Source organism: Mus musculus, chromosome 13, assembly GCF_000001635.26.
Source record: "Mus musculus strain C57BL/6J chromosome 13, GRCm38.p6 C57BL/6J".
NCBI lineage: Eukaryota > Metazoa > Chordata > Mammalia > Rodentia > Muridae > Mus > Mus musculus.
This window is the reverse complement of record NC_000079.6, coordinates 70,255,156-70,272,469: the sequence shown is the minus strand read 5'-3', so window position 1 is coordinate 70,272,469 and position 17,314 is coordinate 70,255,156.

Here is a 17,314-nt window from a genome sequence, read left to right as displayed (position 1 = left end):
GTCTCTGTAAATGATCAGAAGTTGGTGACAATTCTCCACCAGCAGCCTGTGTAGCACCTATTGGCACTCTGATGGCTAAGTAACAGAGAGAACTTCCATTTCAAGCTCAGACTAATTTCTCCATGCCTTGGAGGCAAAGTACCCTTTGTCTTCAGCAGTAGGAACTCCCCATCTAGCTCTGGCATACAACCAACAGCCATGACAAATGGCCTATATGGATCGTGGGGCATCACAGGGTCTTTCCCGGACAATGACTTATAGAGAGATAGCCACCTTTTGGCATAGGAGTTTTCACCCAACAACCTTAGATGTCCTATGGTTACCTTCTCCATTCACCGCCCTGAGGGTTCAATCATTCAAACCCTTTCTCTGCCATTCTTCCAGATTCTTGCCAAAATCAGTAAGACATTCAAGAGTTAGCATTAGATAATCGAACCTTTTATGCCCTTGAGGCACAGTCCCTGAAATCTAACTACTGTTCATTCCAACTGCTTTTAGAAGTCAGTAGCTAAAAGCATACTAAATTAATATATTAGCAAGGTTCAACACAGCATGAAAGATTCCATTCTTTTTTTTATTTTCTTTTTCTTTTTATTTAACAAAATAAAATATAAGATAAAAAGAAAATCATGTTAAAGTTAGAGAAATCAACAGAAAAATAAAAGATTCCTAAGAGAAGACAAAAGAATTATTTAAACATTCAGGAGTTCCATAAAAGTACTAGCTGAAAGCTATAGTATACATTCAGAGACCTGGTGCAGATCTGTGTAGGTCCTGTGCTTGCTGCTTTAGGGAGAGCCACATCCTGATGGTCCTGGTCCTGGTCCTGGTCCCGGTCCCGGTCCCGGTCCCGATCCTGATCTTGTATCATTGTGTTTTTAGGAGAGTCATGTTAGGGACAGCAGCATAGATGGAAGCACCGCCTTCAACATCTGGCCTCTTGGTGCTTCTGTAAGAATGACTAAGCATCTTACTCTAGATGGACTTTGGTAAGAGTAGCTTGTGCTGCTCAGTCTGAGACATGGAAAAGGCAAGCAGAGCCAAGTGCTCCCCAGCCTTGCCCAACTCCAGGGCTAGGGTTCTGGTTCTGACAGGCTCTCAGTGTGATGATGGCACTGGGGCTGCATGAAAGTACATTCTCAGAATTTTCGTGCAGGAGAAGATTGTACACAACACATAATGGAAGAAGAAGTGCCTACTGTTAGAAATGAGATCTGATGGCTCATTTTGAAAAGTGCTTTGAGTTAGCTTAAGTCCAGCTAGCTTAATGAACAGGAAAGAGTAGAGAGACCTGGTAATGCCTGTTGGTTTAGCTATTTCCCATGCTAAAGCCATGCTAAGCTACCTGCCCAAATAGACATTTAGAGGAGAAAGGCACTAATAGGCAAGATTGCCTGCAAGGCCATGCATGTATAAGCTTTAAAAACAAACAGGATGTAACATGTAGAAATGAACCCTCAACAGCTTTGTTGTGAAAAGGGAAATGTAAGTGACAGAGGGAAGATTAAACCTGGAAAAAGTGTGAGATTGTCCCTCTCCATTACCCTGACGATGGGGAAAGGAAGAAGGGGGTCATACAATAAGGTGTTCTCTGCCTCGGCCAGTACACCTGCCAATCAGGGGTGCTGCTGGAGTTTTTAAGGTTGTAAAGCAAACTGTTTCCGTTTTGATGCTTGGAGTCGCACACATCCCCATAAGATAGCTTTACCCTTGCAGGCTTCTAGCTCTAACCATTGATTGGGTTTTAAAGCCTGCAAAGGGTCACAGGCTCAGCATTTGCTTCCTGCCGGTTTGTTTTCCTTGCAAACTCCGGCCTCACAAGAATCTTGACCCTTTCTGTTTGAGTGTCCTGGACAGGCCCCTTGATTTACTTTTCTTTATCTCACCCTCTCTCGTTCGGTGTAGCACTTAACAAATACCTTCTCTTCAGAGCCACAAGAGCCTTTCTTACTTCTTAAAATCATGCCTCCCCACTACGGGGTTCAGCATAGCTGATAAGACCCTGTACAAACCACTCAATTCCTGGTGAGAATTCTTAATTCTCCTGAAAGTATATCCTTATCCAGATGGAGAACATCAAACACCACTGAGGGGTCATCATTTCCTTCACTGACACCTGTATTTCCTCTACTTATTTAGTCATTGACATCACCTAGTGCCTCTAATGGCTCATATGGGCCCATAAACAGAGAACTATTTCCCTCATATTGCTTCTGCTTACACAGCCTCATCGGAAGAAGGGGTGAAAGAGCTCATCTATCTATCTGCAGATAAATTAGTTTCCCTATTTCCATAGCTCAGACAGATCTGTTGCACCCCCATGTCCCATGGTTTCAACCTCCTGGTTGTGAGAAGATCTTTTATTTTATTATTTATTTATTTATTTATTTATTTATTTATTTATTTATTTATTTATTTATTAGGTATTTACTTCATTTACATTTCCAATGCTATCCCAAAAGTCCCCCATACACTCTCCCCCTACTCCCCTACCCACCCATTCCCACTTCTTGGCCCTGGCATTCCCCTATACCGAGGCATATGAAATTTGCAATACCAATGGGCCTCTCTTTCCAATCAATGATGGCCGACTAGGCCATCTTCTGATACATATGCAGCTCGAGACATGAGCTCCGAGGGGTACTGATTAGTTCATATGATTGTTCCACCTATAGGGTTGCAAACCCCTTTAGCTCCTTGGGTACTTTCTCTAGCTCCTCCTCCATTGGGGGCCCTGTGATCCACCCAATAGCTGAATGTGAGCATCCACTTTTGTGTTTGCTAGGCCCTGGCATAGCCTCAAAAGAGACAGCTATCTCAGGGTCCTTTCAACAAAAACTTGCTTGGGTATGCAATGGTGTCAGCATTTGGAGGCTGATTATGGGATGGATCCCCAGGTATGGCAGTCTCTAGATGGTCCATCCTTTTGTCTCAGCTCCAAACTTTGTCTCTGAAACTCCTTCCATGGGTATTTTGTTCCCAATTCTGAGAAGGGGCAAAGTGTCCACACTTTGGTCTTCATTCTTCTTGAGTTTCATGTGTTTTGCAAATTGTATCTTGTATCTTGGATATTCTAAGTTTCTGGGCTAATATCCACTTATCAGTGAGTACATATCATGTGAGTTCTTTTGTGATTGGGTTACCTAACTCAGGATGATGCCCTCCAGGTCCATCCATTTGGCTAGGAATTTCATAAATTCATTCTTTTTAATAACTGAGTTGTATAAATGTACCACATTTTCTGTATCCATTCCTCTGTTGAGGGACATCTAGGTTCTTTCCAGCTTCTGGTTATTATAAATAAGGCTGCTATGAACATAGTGGAGCATGTGTCCTTCTTACCAGTTGGAACGTCTTCTGGATATATGCCCAGGAGAGGTATTGCTGGATCCTCTGGTAGTACTATGTCCAATTTTCTGAGGAACCGCCAGACTGATTTCTAGAGTGGTTGTATAAGCTTGCAATCCCACCAACAATGGAAGAGTGTTCCTCTTTCTCCACATCTTCACCAGCATCTGCTGTCACCTGAATTTTTGATCTTAGCCATTCTGAAAGGTGTTCGGTGGAATCTCAGGGTTGTTTTGATTTGGATTTCCCTGATGATTAAGGATGCTGAACATTTTTTCAGGTGCTTCTCAGCCATTCGATATTCCTCAGGTCAGAATTCATTGTTTAGCTTTGAGCCCCATTTTTAATGGGGTTATTTGATTTTCTGGAGTCCACCTTCTTGAGTTCTTTATATATATTGGATATTAGTCCCCTATCTGATTTAGGATTGGTAAAGATCCTTTTCCAATCTGTTGGTGACCTTTTTTGTCTTATTGATGGTGTCTTTTGCCTTACAGAAGCTTTGCAATTTTATGAGGTCCCATTTGTCAATTCACGATCTTACAGCACAAGCCATTGCTGTTCTATTCAGGAATTTTCCCACTGTGCCCGTATCTTCGAAGGTTTTTCCCCACTTTCTCCTCTATAAGTTTCACTGTCTCTGGTTTCATGTGGAGTTCATTGATCCACTTAGATTTGACCTTAGTAGAAGGAGATAGGAATGGATCAATTTGCATTCTTCTACATGACAACTGCCAGTTGTGCCAGCACCATTTGTTGAAAATGCTGTCTTTTTTCCACTGGATGGTTTTAGATCCCTTGTCAAAGATCAAGTGATCATAAGTGTGTGGGTTCATTTCTGGGTCTTCAATTCTATTCCACTGGTCTACTTGTCTGTCACTATACCATTACCATGCAGTTTTTATCACAATTGCTCTATACTATAGCTTTAGGTCAGGCATGGTGATTCCACCAGAGGTTCCTTTATCCTTGAGAAGAGTTTTTGCTATCCTAGGTTTTTTGTTATTCCAGATGAATTTGCAGATTGCCCTTTCTAATTCGTTGAAGAATTGAGTTGGAATTTTGATGGTGATTGCATTGAATCTGTAGATTGCTTTTGGCACAATAGCCATTTTTACTATATTGATCCTGCCAATCCATGAGCATGGGAGATCTTTCCATCTTCTGAGATGTTCCTTAATTTCTTTCTTCAGAGATTTGAAGTTCTTATCTTACAGATCTTTCACTTCCTTAGTTAGAGTCATACCAGGGTATTTTATATTATTTGTGACTATTGAGAAGGGTGTTGTTTCCCTAATTTCTTTCTCATCCTGTTTATCCTTTGTGTACAGAAAGGCCATTGACTTGTTTGAGTTTATTTTATATCCAGCTACTTTATCGAAGCTGTTTATCAGGTTTAAGAGTTCTCTGGTGAATTTTTAGGGTCACTTATATATACTATCATATCATCTGCAAAAAGTGATATTTTGACTTCTTCTTTTCCAATTTTTACCACCTTAATCTCCTTTTGCTGTCGAATTGCTCTGGCTAGGACTTCAAGTACTATGTTGAATAGGTAGGGAGAAAGTGGGCAGCCTTATCCAGTCCCTGATTTTAGTGGGATTGCTTCCAGCTTCTCTCCATTTACTTTGATGTTGGCTACTGGTTTGCTGTAGATTGCTTTTATCATGTTTAGGTATGGGCCTTGAGTTCCTGACTTTCCAAGATTTTTATCATGAATGGGTGTTGGATTTTGTCAAATCTCTGCATCTAAGGAGATGATCATGTGGTTTTTCTCTTTGAGTTTGTTTATATACTGGATTACGTTGATGGATTTCCATATATTAAACGATCCCTGTGTCCCTGGAATAAAACCTACTTGGTCAGGATAGATGATTGTTTTGAGGTGTTCTTGGATTCGGTTAGCAAAAACTTTATTGAGGATTTTTGCACTGATAATCATAAGGGAAATTGGTCTGAAGTCCTCTATCTTTGTTGGATCTTTCTGTGGTTTAGGTATCAGAGTAATTGTGGCTTCATAGATTGAATTGGGTAGAGTACCTTCTGCTTCTATTTTGTGGAATAGTTTGTGAAGAACTGGAATTAGATCTTCTTTGAAGGTCTGATAGAACTCTGCACAAAACCCATATGGTCCTGGACTTTTTTTGGTTGGGAGACTATTAATGATTGCTTCTATTTCTTTAGAAGATAAAGGACTGTTTAGTTCATTAATCTGATCCTGATTTAACATTGGTACCTGGTATCTGCCTAGAAATTTGTCCATTTCATTCAGGTTTTCCAGTTTTGTTGAGTATAGCCTTTTATAGAAGGATCTGATGGTGTTTTGGATTTCTTCAGGATCTGTTGTTATGTCTCCCTTTTCCTTTCTGATTTTGTTAATTAAGATGCTGTCCCAGTGCCCTGTAGTGAGTCTGGCTACGGGTTTATCTATCTTCTTGATTTTCTCAAAGAACGAGCTCCTTGTTTGGTTGATTCTTTGGGTAGTTCTTCTTGTTTCCACTTGGTTGATTTCGCCCCTGAGTTTGATTATTTCCTGTTGTCTACTCCTCTTGGATGAATTTGCTTCCTTTTGTTCTAGAGCTTTTAGTTGTGTGGTCAAGCTGCTAGTGTGTGCTCTCTCTAGTTTCTTTTTGGAGGCACTCAGAGCTATGAGTTTTCCTCTTAGAAATGCTTTCATTGTATCCCATAAGTTTGGGTATGTTGTGGCTTCATTTTCATTAAACTCTAAAAGTCTTTAATTTCTTTCTTTATCCTTCCTTGACCAAGGTATCATTGAGTAGAGTGTTGTTCAATTTCCACATTGAATGTTGGCTTTCTATTATTTATGTTGTTATTGAAAATCAGCCTTAGTCCACAGTGAACTGATGGGATGCATGGGACAATTTCAATATTTTTGTATCTGTTGAGACCTGTTTTGTGACCAATTATATGGTCAGTTTTGGAGAAGGTACTATGAGGTGCTGAGAAGAAAGTATATCCTTTTGTTTTAGGATAAAATGTTCTGTAGATATCTGTTAAGTCCATTTGTTTCATAACTTCTATTAGTTTCACTGTGTCCCTGTTTAGTTTCTGTTTCCACAATCTGTCCATTGATGAAAGTGGTGTGTTGAAGTCTCCCACTATTATTGTGTGAGGTGCAATGTGTGCTTTGAGCTTTACTAAAGTTTCTTTAATGATTGTGGCTGCTCTTGCATTTGGAGCATAGATATTCAGAATTGAGAGTTCCTCTTGGAAGATTTTACCTTTAATGAGTATGAAGTGCCCCTCCTTGTCTTTTTTGATAACTTTGGGTTGGAAGTCGATTTTATTAGATATTAGAATGGCTACTCTACCTTGTTTCTTCAGACTATTTGCTTGGAAAATTGTTTTCCAGCCTTTCATTCTGAGATAGTGTGTCTTTTTCCCTGAGATGGGTTTCCTGTAAGCAGCAAAATGTTAGGTCCTCTTTGTGTAGCCAGTCTGTTAGTCTATGTCTTTTTATAGGGGAATTGAATCCATTGATATTAAGAGATATTAAGAGATATTAAGGAAAAGCAATTGTTGCTTCCTATTATTTTTGTTGTTAGAGTTGGCATTCTGTTCTTGTGGCTGTCTTCTTTTAGGTTTGTTGAAGGATTACTTTCTTGATTTTTCTGGGGTGTGGTTTCCGTCCTTGTAATTTTTTTTGTTATTATCCTTTGAAGGGCTGGATTCATGGAAAGATAATGTGTGAATTTGGTTTTGTCGTGGAATACTTTGGTTTCTCCATCTATGGTAATTGAGAGTTTGGCCGGGTATAGTAGCCTGGGCTGGCATTTGTGTTCTCTTAGTGTCTGTATAACATCTGTCCAGGATCTTCTGGCTTTCATAGTCTCTGATGAAAAGTCTGGTGTAATTCTGATAGGTCTGCCTTTATATGTTACTTGACATTTTTCCCTTACTGCTTTTAATATTTTATCTTTATTTAGTGCATTCATTGTTCTGATTATTATGTGTTGGGAGGAATTTCTTTTCTGGTCCAGTCTATTTGGAGTTCTGTAGGCTTCTTGTATGTTCATGGGCATCTCTTTCTTTAGGTTTAGGAAGTTTTCTTCTATAATTTTGTTGAAGATATTTGCTGGCCCTTTAAGTTGAAAATCTTCATTCTCATCTACTCCTATTATCCGTAGGTTTGGCCTTCTCATTGTGTCCTGGATTTCCTGGATGTCTTGAGGTAGGATCTTTTTGCATTTTGCATTTTCTTTGATTGTTGTGCTGATGTTCTCTATGGAATCTTCTGCACCTGAGATTCTCTCTTCCATGTCTTGTATTCTGTTGCTGATGCTCAAATCTATGGTTCCAGATTTCTTTCCTAGGGTTTCTATCTCCAGAATTGCCTCAGTTTGGGTTTTCTTTATTGTGTCTCCTTCCCTTTTTATGTCTAGTGTGGTTTTGTTTAATTCCATCACCTGTTTGGTTGTGTTTTCCTGTTTTGCTTTAAGGACTTCTACCTGTTTGGTTGTGTTTTCCTGTTTTTCTTTAAGGACTTGTAACTCTTTAGCAGTGTTCTCCTGTATTTCTTTAAGTGAGTTATTAAAGTCCTTCTTGATGTCCTCTACTATCATCATGAGATATGCTTTTAAATCTGGGTCTAGCTTCTCGGGTGTGTTGGGGTGCCCCGGAATGGCTGAGGTGGGAGTGCTTGATTCTGATGGCAGTCAGTGCTCTTGGTTTCTGTTAGTAAGATTCTTACATTTGCCTTTTGCCATCTGGTAATCTCTGGAGTTAGTTGTTATAATTGTGTCTGGTTAGAGCTTGTTCCTCTCGTCATTCTGTTAGCCTTTATCAGCAGACCCGAGAGACTAGCTCTCTCCTGAGTTTCAGTGGTCAGAGCACTCTCTGCATCAAGCTCTTCTCTTGCAGGGAAGGTGCACAGATATTTGGCATTGGGACCTGCCTCCTGGCAGAAGATGAAGGCCTGAAACAGGGCCTGTCCCAGAAGCTGTGTACCTTCAGCCTGTCCCAGAGCTGTGAAGCTTCTGTAGTCTAGTCGGCACTCTCACCTACACAGACTAGTCTCTGAGAGATCCCGGACCAGGGATGGTTCCCCCAGGTGCTCTGGACAAAGCCCTCCCGGGCTGTGTGGACACCTCTCCTCTGGCAGAGAAGGTGCCCGGATGTCTGGAGCCCGAAATGGGTCTGCCTCAGAAGCTGTGTAGCTTCAGCCTGTCCCAGAGCTGTTCACTTCTGTAGTCCATGCTCTCACCTTCACAGACTAGTCTCAGAGGGATCCAGGAACTGAGATGGCACCCCCTGGTGGTCTGGCAAAGCCCTAGAGAGGATCTTTATGACTTAATGAAGTGTCTCTCTCAATCAAAACAGTTAAGAGAACTGCCTTATTCTCATTGTTTCCTCCACCAGGCCATTATTAAGGCTCCTGTCCACATATTAAATTGTGGATTTTACTCTTTTCTATAAAGGTGGGGAGAAACTTCTATTACTCCTGTGCCCTTTTTCTCTATGTTAATGTCTTCCAAGCCTTGGCATTCTAGAGAAGGGATCTTTAGCTCTTGTCTAATTTTCTTGCTCCATCCCTTGCCTCCCACCTGCTGTATAAAGCAACAACCACCTCCACCACATCCTCCCTGATTCTATTATTTACCAGTAAGGAGCTAATATAGAGGATATACACCTTTCTCTCTATAATTCCTCCTCCCGCCTCCTCCCTCTGTGGTCAAGTTCTTTCTGGCTGTGTGGCTGGCCTTGTTTGCCTCTATTGTCACTCACAGCCAAGGTCATAGCAGTACCATCTCAGCCTACTAAGTAGGCTGCCCCATATTGCTACCTCCAGGGAATGTAGTATATTGTTTAATCTATCAGCAACCTCCAGGGCATATCCCCATTCCAGAAGTGATATTATTCACCGAAGAACCATGCTGCCTGATACCACATAGAGGAAGATGACTCTCCTGACACCCATTCCAAGGAATCTCTACCCTTATTGAAAGTCACCCTCAGCAAGGAACATGTCCTACCCACTAAACAGAGACATACTATCCTATACCTCAGAGGGAAGATCAGAATGGTCATATGGATGTTCTACCCTCATAAAGATCAGCTTCAGTTGCATATCTTATCACTCATTTCATGAGCCATACCTCTGCTCACTGCAACTCATCTGTGGCTTTCTGTTCCCTGTTTACGTACCAATTGCACTGTGTAAGTCTTTTGAAGAAGTGAAAAACGTCTATTTTCTTGAGATGTGGTATCAACAACAGACGTCAGAGATGGTTCTGTTGAATTCTAGTTTAATGACCCAGGGCATTTCATTTGTTGTTGCTGCTCACAGGAGGAGTATTGATGAGGAGTTATTGACAGGAGAGGGGCAACTTCAAGGCATTGTCCCAAAGCCCCTGCAGCATGAGCAGCAACTCTCAAAGTCTGCATCCCTGGAGCTCTCTGAGCAGATCTCAGGCAGCATGGCCAGGCTCTTATCCTCAGGCGATTCTTTACCATTCTGTTAATCTGGGGGAGTGGGCTTGAGCTTTACAGCTTTTAAAAATAGCTACACATCACTGCACGCCTTCAAACTTCTTCAAAGCTGTCTTTAACCTTTGCCTTTCTGGTGCAATGATGAAAAATACCAGTGCAGCAAAATGTGCTTTTGCCCTGTAACAGGTTTGATTGGAAAACCTGTGCCTCCATTTCACCATTGAAGATACCATGGGAGATGTTCCCGAGACGACTATAACAATGTTCTTGCTATAAAGGGTAACTACAAAAGCGCTCTCAAAAACTGCATCAGACAACACTGTGTAAACAGCTAGCATTTCAAGTTCTCAAGACGTACACAAGGCCCAGTGTAGAATCTTTCTCTCACATTATCTTCTCCTAACCTTACAACCCGAGAGGAGAGTCAAGCAACACCTACGAATTCTGAGTTCTATGTCAAGGCTCTTCATCATAAGTACATGTCCCTAGATGAAAATACAAACAAATAAACAAACAAAAACTCGTCTACTCTCTACAAATTACAGAATGTATTAATGCATCCAAACATCCTTCTGAATTGAGCTTGTGGTACAAATTGCAGTGGTAAGGCAGGGAAGCCATGGTGCTTATGGGGTAGACCTTTTGTTTGAAAAATCGAAAACACAGCAGAAGTAAAGTGAAGGACTTTAGATTTGGAGTGATTGCCACAGGCTGTGTGTTAAAGGCTTAGCATCCAGTGTAATATCATCGAGAAACAGAGCAACCTTATCAAATGGGACCTAATAGCAGATCCTTGGGAGTGCCCCTGCAAACAGGCTGCAGGACCCTGGTCTCTTTCTCAGTTTGCTTTCTGTCTGCCTTGTGTAGCAGCCCACATTGTTGCATGTTCCTGCCATATGTATCAGCCAATTTCCTGTTGCTGTGTTAAAATCCCTGACTAGAGGTCACCTTAGAAAGGATTTGTTTTTTTTCCTGTTTGATGACACAGCCCATCCTGGTGAAGAAGTCATAGTAGCAGGATCTCGAGGCAGCTGGTCACTTTGTATCCCTAGTCAGGAAGCAGAGAGAAAAGAATGTCTGAGCTTAGCTGCCTTTCGCACTTCATGCAGTCTGGGGACAGTAGGTCATAGAGTAGTCTTCTCCAATTAGGGCTGGTCTCCGGACTTCACCTAATGATCTAGAATACATACCGGAGGGAAGACATGTTTCCCTGGTGAGTCTAAAGCCATTCAAGTCAACAAAATAATCATCACAACTTGTCTTATTGCCAATCGGTTCAAATCCACAAAGGCCAAGAAACCATGGAGACCTCTGAGATCAAAAGCCCCGTGGCTCTTTCCTCTCACAAGTTAATTAATTAATTAATTGGTCAAGTAATTAATTAATTGGTTGATTTACAGCTTTGCCACGGTTGCAGAAAGCTGGCTGATGCAGGAAATGTGTGGAGAAAGATTCATGGGGAGAAAAATCTAAGCAGTTTAAATGTAAGACTGAAAAGGATTATATGGGCAGAGGAGAAGAGAGGAAGACATGTTTAGAGGGAGAGGTGGCGAGAGCATGGGAACAGGAAAAGCACTTGGGAAATGCAGCTGTCAGTAGAGCAGATGTCCTTCTCCAACTCACTTAAAAGAGCGTTAAAAGGAACAACAATATCAACCAACCAGACCCCCCCAGAGTTCCCAGGGACTAAACCACCAAACAGAGTATACATGGAGGGACCCATGGCTCCAGCTGCATATCTAGCAGAGGATGGCCTTATCTGGAATCAATGAAGGGTGGTCCTGTGAAGGCTTGGATGGCCCAGCATAGAGGAATGCTAGGGCAGTGAGTCGGGAGTGAGTGAGTGAGTGAGTGAGTGAGTGAGTGAGTTCCCTCATAGAAAAAGAGGAAGGGGGCATGGGCTAGGGGTTTGTGGAGGGGAAACCTGGAAGGGGTATAACATTTGCAATGTAAATAGATAAAATAACCAATAAAAATAATAAAATAATAAAGAGCCATTTTTAATGGCACTACTTTCTAGTAAATCGCCCGATGGACTGGAGACTTGTGGGGGTAACATGCAGGAGTGTTCTGTTGCATTCAAGTCAAAATTTCCAGGAAATTGCAGAGAAGATAGATGGATGAAAAGAGTCAAATGTACATTTAGTTCCTGCTAAGGTTAACTATGTTGGATTAATGGTTGTGGTGGCTAGAATACCATTCCCCATATGATAAGGGTGAGGGGAAAGCGGCATTTGAACCGCGTTTGACCCCCATGTGCCTCGTTTTGAATTAACTGTCATTACGTCACCATCGTCCTTTGCTTTAGAAATTGCTGTTTATCCACACCACCGTAGAAATGCTTTCACGGAACGTGTTCCTCACAGGGGCTTTTAAATATTTACACCAACTCATTAATAATTTACTGTTGGCATTCAGGACCTCAGACTCATGAATAATTGACATCTTCATTTAGGATTTGCAACTCTTCTGATAAAGCGCAGCCGTCAAGGCTTCCCCAGCCTTTGAGCCAGGAGCATTTGCCAGGCAATTGCGCTTTCTTTGAGTTTCATGGAGGTTAGAAGTGAAGAGCACATGCAAACAAGGCAGGAAACAGTGCATCTGGCAGATAGGCTCTGCTGAAGGAGAGGCAGAATGACTGGCAGGCAAGCAAACCTCAGCTCTCACAGCAACACTAAAAACTGAATTTTATTGGCTACACTTTCCACGAGACGAAAGCAATTGGGGAAATCTAATTAAATGCTACGTTTTCTCTTCATCTTATGAACATTATTTAGAAGTAACCTGAACTTGAAAAACAAACAAAAATCCTATGATTCATATATACATGTATACATTTAAATTATATAAATACTATATATAAATAGTTTCAATCACTATCCGTTTAATTATTACGACCCTGTTCTCAAGAAGTGAAAATTGACATTAAAATGAGAAAACTTAGTGTAGCTTTTTGGGCTGCTGCCATCTGGACTGTCGAGCTGGTCCCATGAAAATGTTCACTTTTAACCCCGCTTCTGAAAATTATCAAATGTTGCTTGTGGACAGTTTTAGGTTGGCACAACTCTCGTATTTTAAGCAGGGAATACCCAATCTGAAGTTTTGGGGAAAATTTATGCCTTCCAAGAGAAAGGAAGAAAAAGAGAAAAGTATATACCTTTCCATTATTTACTTTTTTTTTTTTAATCTGGTAATCCAGTGTGCGAGTTTCCACTTGCTGATCCCCTGCAATGGTCACTGGCCATGTGAGAGAGGACAGGGAAACAGGTGGCATGCTATCTACTTTTCTAACTTCATAGATCCCTCTACATGTCTTCTTGCTACCTAACCTTATGGTGTAATTTTTTTCTGTGTTGATTCTGTCTCCTATTCTGGAAAATCTTACTCTGAGGTTTACTCTGCTTGTTTTAACTTTTAGACTGGCTTCTAACCGCTTAAGGTGACCTTTGTGAGGTACGATTTCTGGAGCTATCCTCTGATATTTTGTCATTCAGGAAGGGAAGTGCTTTGAGCAGAGGGTGGTAGGCAAGACCTGCTTTCTGGAAGCCTCCACACTAAGACATCAGAACACATGTCTTCTTCCTTTGTTCCGGATGTATGAGACAGCTAACCACGAGGCAACAGTAGAGGACAGAACAGTGGAAGACAGGTGGCAGCAGTCTCTGGGGTCCATCATAGAACTTTTCTTTTCCTGCTTTGGGGGCTGTTCCATGCTCACTCCTGGCTCTGTGTAAAATGCTCCCTTGACTCAAAGCATCAGGATTTGCTTGTCATGCCAAGTTCACCTGCTTGCCCAGTTATGACTGGCATCCTCATGTTCTGCTGACTTGAGCCTCCTAGTAGAGCGCCAGCTTCCAGACACTTCCAGCTTCTCAGCAGATGAGATGTGGGTGTCCTTCAGGCCTTGGCCACAGAAACAGGTCACCCCAAAACCTTTTCCCCACAAGGTGTTTATTTTACCAAAAGAGCTGGGGAAACAATCCTGTGAAATATACAGTCAGTGGGCAATAGGGAGCTTTAGAACTTCAGGAGAGGTCATAGAGGGCTCAAATTCTTTCCCGGAATTTATTCCGCATAATCCAGTCATTAGAAATATGCCGGAAATTCCTTGTAAAGGTTGTTGGACCTACATTTTCTACACACACCCTTCATTTGTAAGTTCACACTCTTAAAATGATTGGTAGTCTTTTTTCCTTGGAGATGTTACCCTGAAACCACAAATGACAAGAGTCCTGTCCTACTTCAAACATTTGATATTAGGTAGTTTGAATATTATTGTTTCTGATTTACAAAGTGCTCATGATGCCATATGTTAATGTAATTGACATGCCAAATATCCTCATAGAAAAATTGGTCCTGTGCATCACATCTGCATCCCCAGCTGTCAAAATGGCCACTGGGCAAACAGGAAACATACCAGTGCTGTTCCCCATGTATCTGGGGGTGAAGTAGATTTAAGTTAATTTATGTATTTTCCTGACTATTCATCTAGAATACATTTTCAGTGTCAATGCTTTCCACGAACTGTGTTACACTTCATAATATATAGAAAAATAATGTAAATTTAGATCCATTATTATTCTAATCAGGCCAATTGTTCCCTATCTATGTGTCAGTCTCTCTACCCAGTAGGGACCATAAGGTGGCCATGGCTTATCAAGAACTCTCCTTTATTGGAGAGGGCAGCATGGACCCTGTTGTTTTCAGCGTCTCTTTTCAGGTTGGCCCATGGTGACTGGGGAAGGGATTTATGACACAAACGTATATGAATCACAGGTTCCTAGATCACCTCACTCACAAACAGGTACTGTATTTCTTATCATCCATGTATAGGATATTCGTGCATAATTTACTAATTTTCATGAAAAATGTGAAAATGAATCCAAGAAGACTGAGAGCCCATTGATTTATAAGCATTTTTAAGCATTGCTTAAAAGAAAAAAGGGGAGGGCACAGCATCATCCTTCAGTTGTCACACATGTAGAAGATTCACAAATTGAATCCATGATGGATAAGAGGAATTTAAATGAATCCCACATTCAGTGGGATTTAAATGAATTTAAATGAATCTCACAGATAGTGGAGCTGTGTTGTTCTCTAGGAATAATCTAGGAAGTGGTTTTAGCTATGGAACAAACCTTGATATGCCCCACTGAGTCACTAGTTAGAACCTACCGCCTAGTGTGGTGATATTTTGAGGCAGGGTCTTTCAGATGATACTGGGTCAAAAGGGTGAAGCTTGGAGAACTCTGTGACTCCTTTCTCATGTGGAGGTAGTGTGAGACATGTGAGACATGCCAGGGAGAGTTCATGACCAGACATCAGATACCCTGGTGCCTTGTTCTTGGGTGCAGGGTTCAGACTCTGAGGAATAATTGCCTGGGTTTTTTTTTTTAATAAAACAAATAAAATTTATTTTAAAATATACAACTCAGTATTGACATTTTTAAGGAATCAAAATGATTTATAATAGTCAAATGCCTCTTAAATATACATGATACCTTCTGAAGCTAAAAGTAATATGCACTCAACCACTTTTTAAAATCTATTTGGAAGACTAAACATGATAGAAGTAGATAAAGGTCTCACTCACATCAAGTCCTCTATGAAAGAAAATTGTGAAAAGTTCCTGATTAGACAGAAACTTTTATCTCCAAGGGAGAATATGCAGTGTAACTGTGGTTTTATAAAATGAATTGGGTAGTGTTCCTTCTGTTTCTATTTTGTGGAATAGTTTGAAGAATATTGGTATTAGGTCTTCTTTGAAGGTCTGATAGACTTCTGCGCTAAAACCATCTCAGCTTTTTGACCAAAACGTCCTGGGCTTATTTTGGTTGGGAGACTTTTAATGACTGCTTCTGTTTCTTTAGGGGCTATGGGACTATTTAGGTGGTTTATCTGATTCTGATTTAAATTTGGTATTTGGTTACTGTCTTGAAAATTGTCCATTTCATCCAGATTTTCCATTTTTGTTGAATATAGGCTTTTGTAGTAGGATCTGATGATTTTTTGAATTTCCTCAGTTTCCATTGTTATGTCTCCCTTTTCATTTCTGATTTTGTTAATTTGGATAATGTCTCAGTTAGTCTGGTTAGTCTCTGGTTAGTCTGGCTATCTATCTTGCTTATTTTCTCAAAGAACCAGCTCCTAGTTTTGTTGATTCCTTGTATAGTTCTTTTAGTTTCTACTTGTTTGATTTCAACCCTGAGTTTGATTATTTTCTGCTGTCTACTCCTCTTGAGTGTATTTGCTTCTTTCTGATCTACAGCTTTCAGGTGTGCTGTTAAGCTGCTAGTGTATGCTCCCTCCCGTTTCTTTTTGGAGGCACTCAGAGCTGAGTTTTCCTCTTAGCGTTGCTTTCATTGTGTCCCATACGTTTGAGTATGTTGTACCTTCATTTTCATTAAATTCTAAAAGGTCTTTAATTTCTTTATTTCTTCTTTGACCAAGTTATCATTGAGTATGACATTGTTCAGCCATAACGTGAATGTGGCTTTCTGTTGTTTTGTTGCTTTCTGTTGTTTTTGTTGCCTTAGTCCATGGTGATCTGATAAGATGCACGGGATTATTTCAGTCTTCTTGTATCTGTTGAGGTCTGTTTTGTGACCAATTATATGGTCAATTTTGGAGAAGGTACCATGAGGTGCTTTTGTTTTAGGATGGAATGTTCTATAGATATCTGTTAAATCCATTTGTTTCATAACTTCTGTTAGTTTCACTGTGTCTCTGTTTAGTTTGTGAATCTATGATCTGTCCATTGATGAGAGTGGGGTGTTGAAGTCTCCCACTATTACTGTGTTAGGCACAATGTGTGCTTTGTACTTTAGTAGATTATTTTTTATGAATGTGGGTGCCCTTGCATTTGTAGCATAGATGTTTAGAATTGAGAGTTCTTCTTGGTAGATTGTTCCTTTAATGACTATAAAGTGTCCTTCCTTGCTTTTATTCCATATTAGAATGGCTATTCCAGCTTGTTTCTTGGGACCATTTGCTTGGAAAATTGTTTTCTAGCCCCTACTCTGAGGTAGTGTCTTTCTGTTACTGAGATGCATTTCCTGTATGAAGCAAAATGTTGGGTCCTGTTTATGTACCCAGTCTATTATTCTATATCTATTTATTGGGGAATTGAGTCCATTGGTGTTAAGAGATAATAAGGAATAGTGATTGTTGCTTCCTGCTATTTTTTATGTTATTTTTATGTTTGTGTGGTTATGTTTTTGGAGTTGTTAAAAGAAAGTTACTTTCTTGCTTTTTCTAGGGTGTAGTTTTCCTCCTTGTGTTGGTGTTTTCATCTGTTATCCTTTGTAGGACTGGATTTATGGAAAATATTGTGTAAATTTGTTTTTTGTCATGGAATATCTTGTTTTTTCCATCTATGGCAATTGAGAGTTTTGCTGCATATAGTTTCCTGGGCTGGCAATTGTATTCTTTTAGGGTCTGTATGACATCTGCCCTGAATCTTCTAGTTTTCATAGTCTCTGGTGAGAAATCTGGTGTAATTCTGATGGGTCTGCCT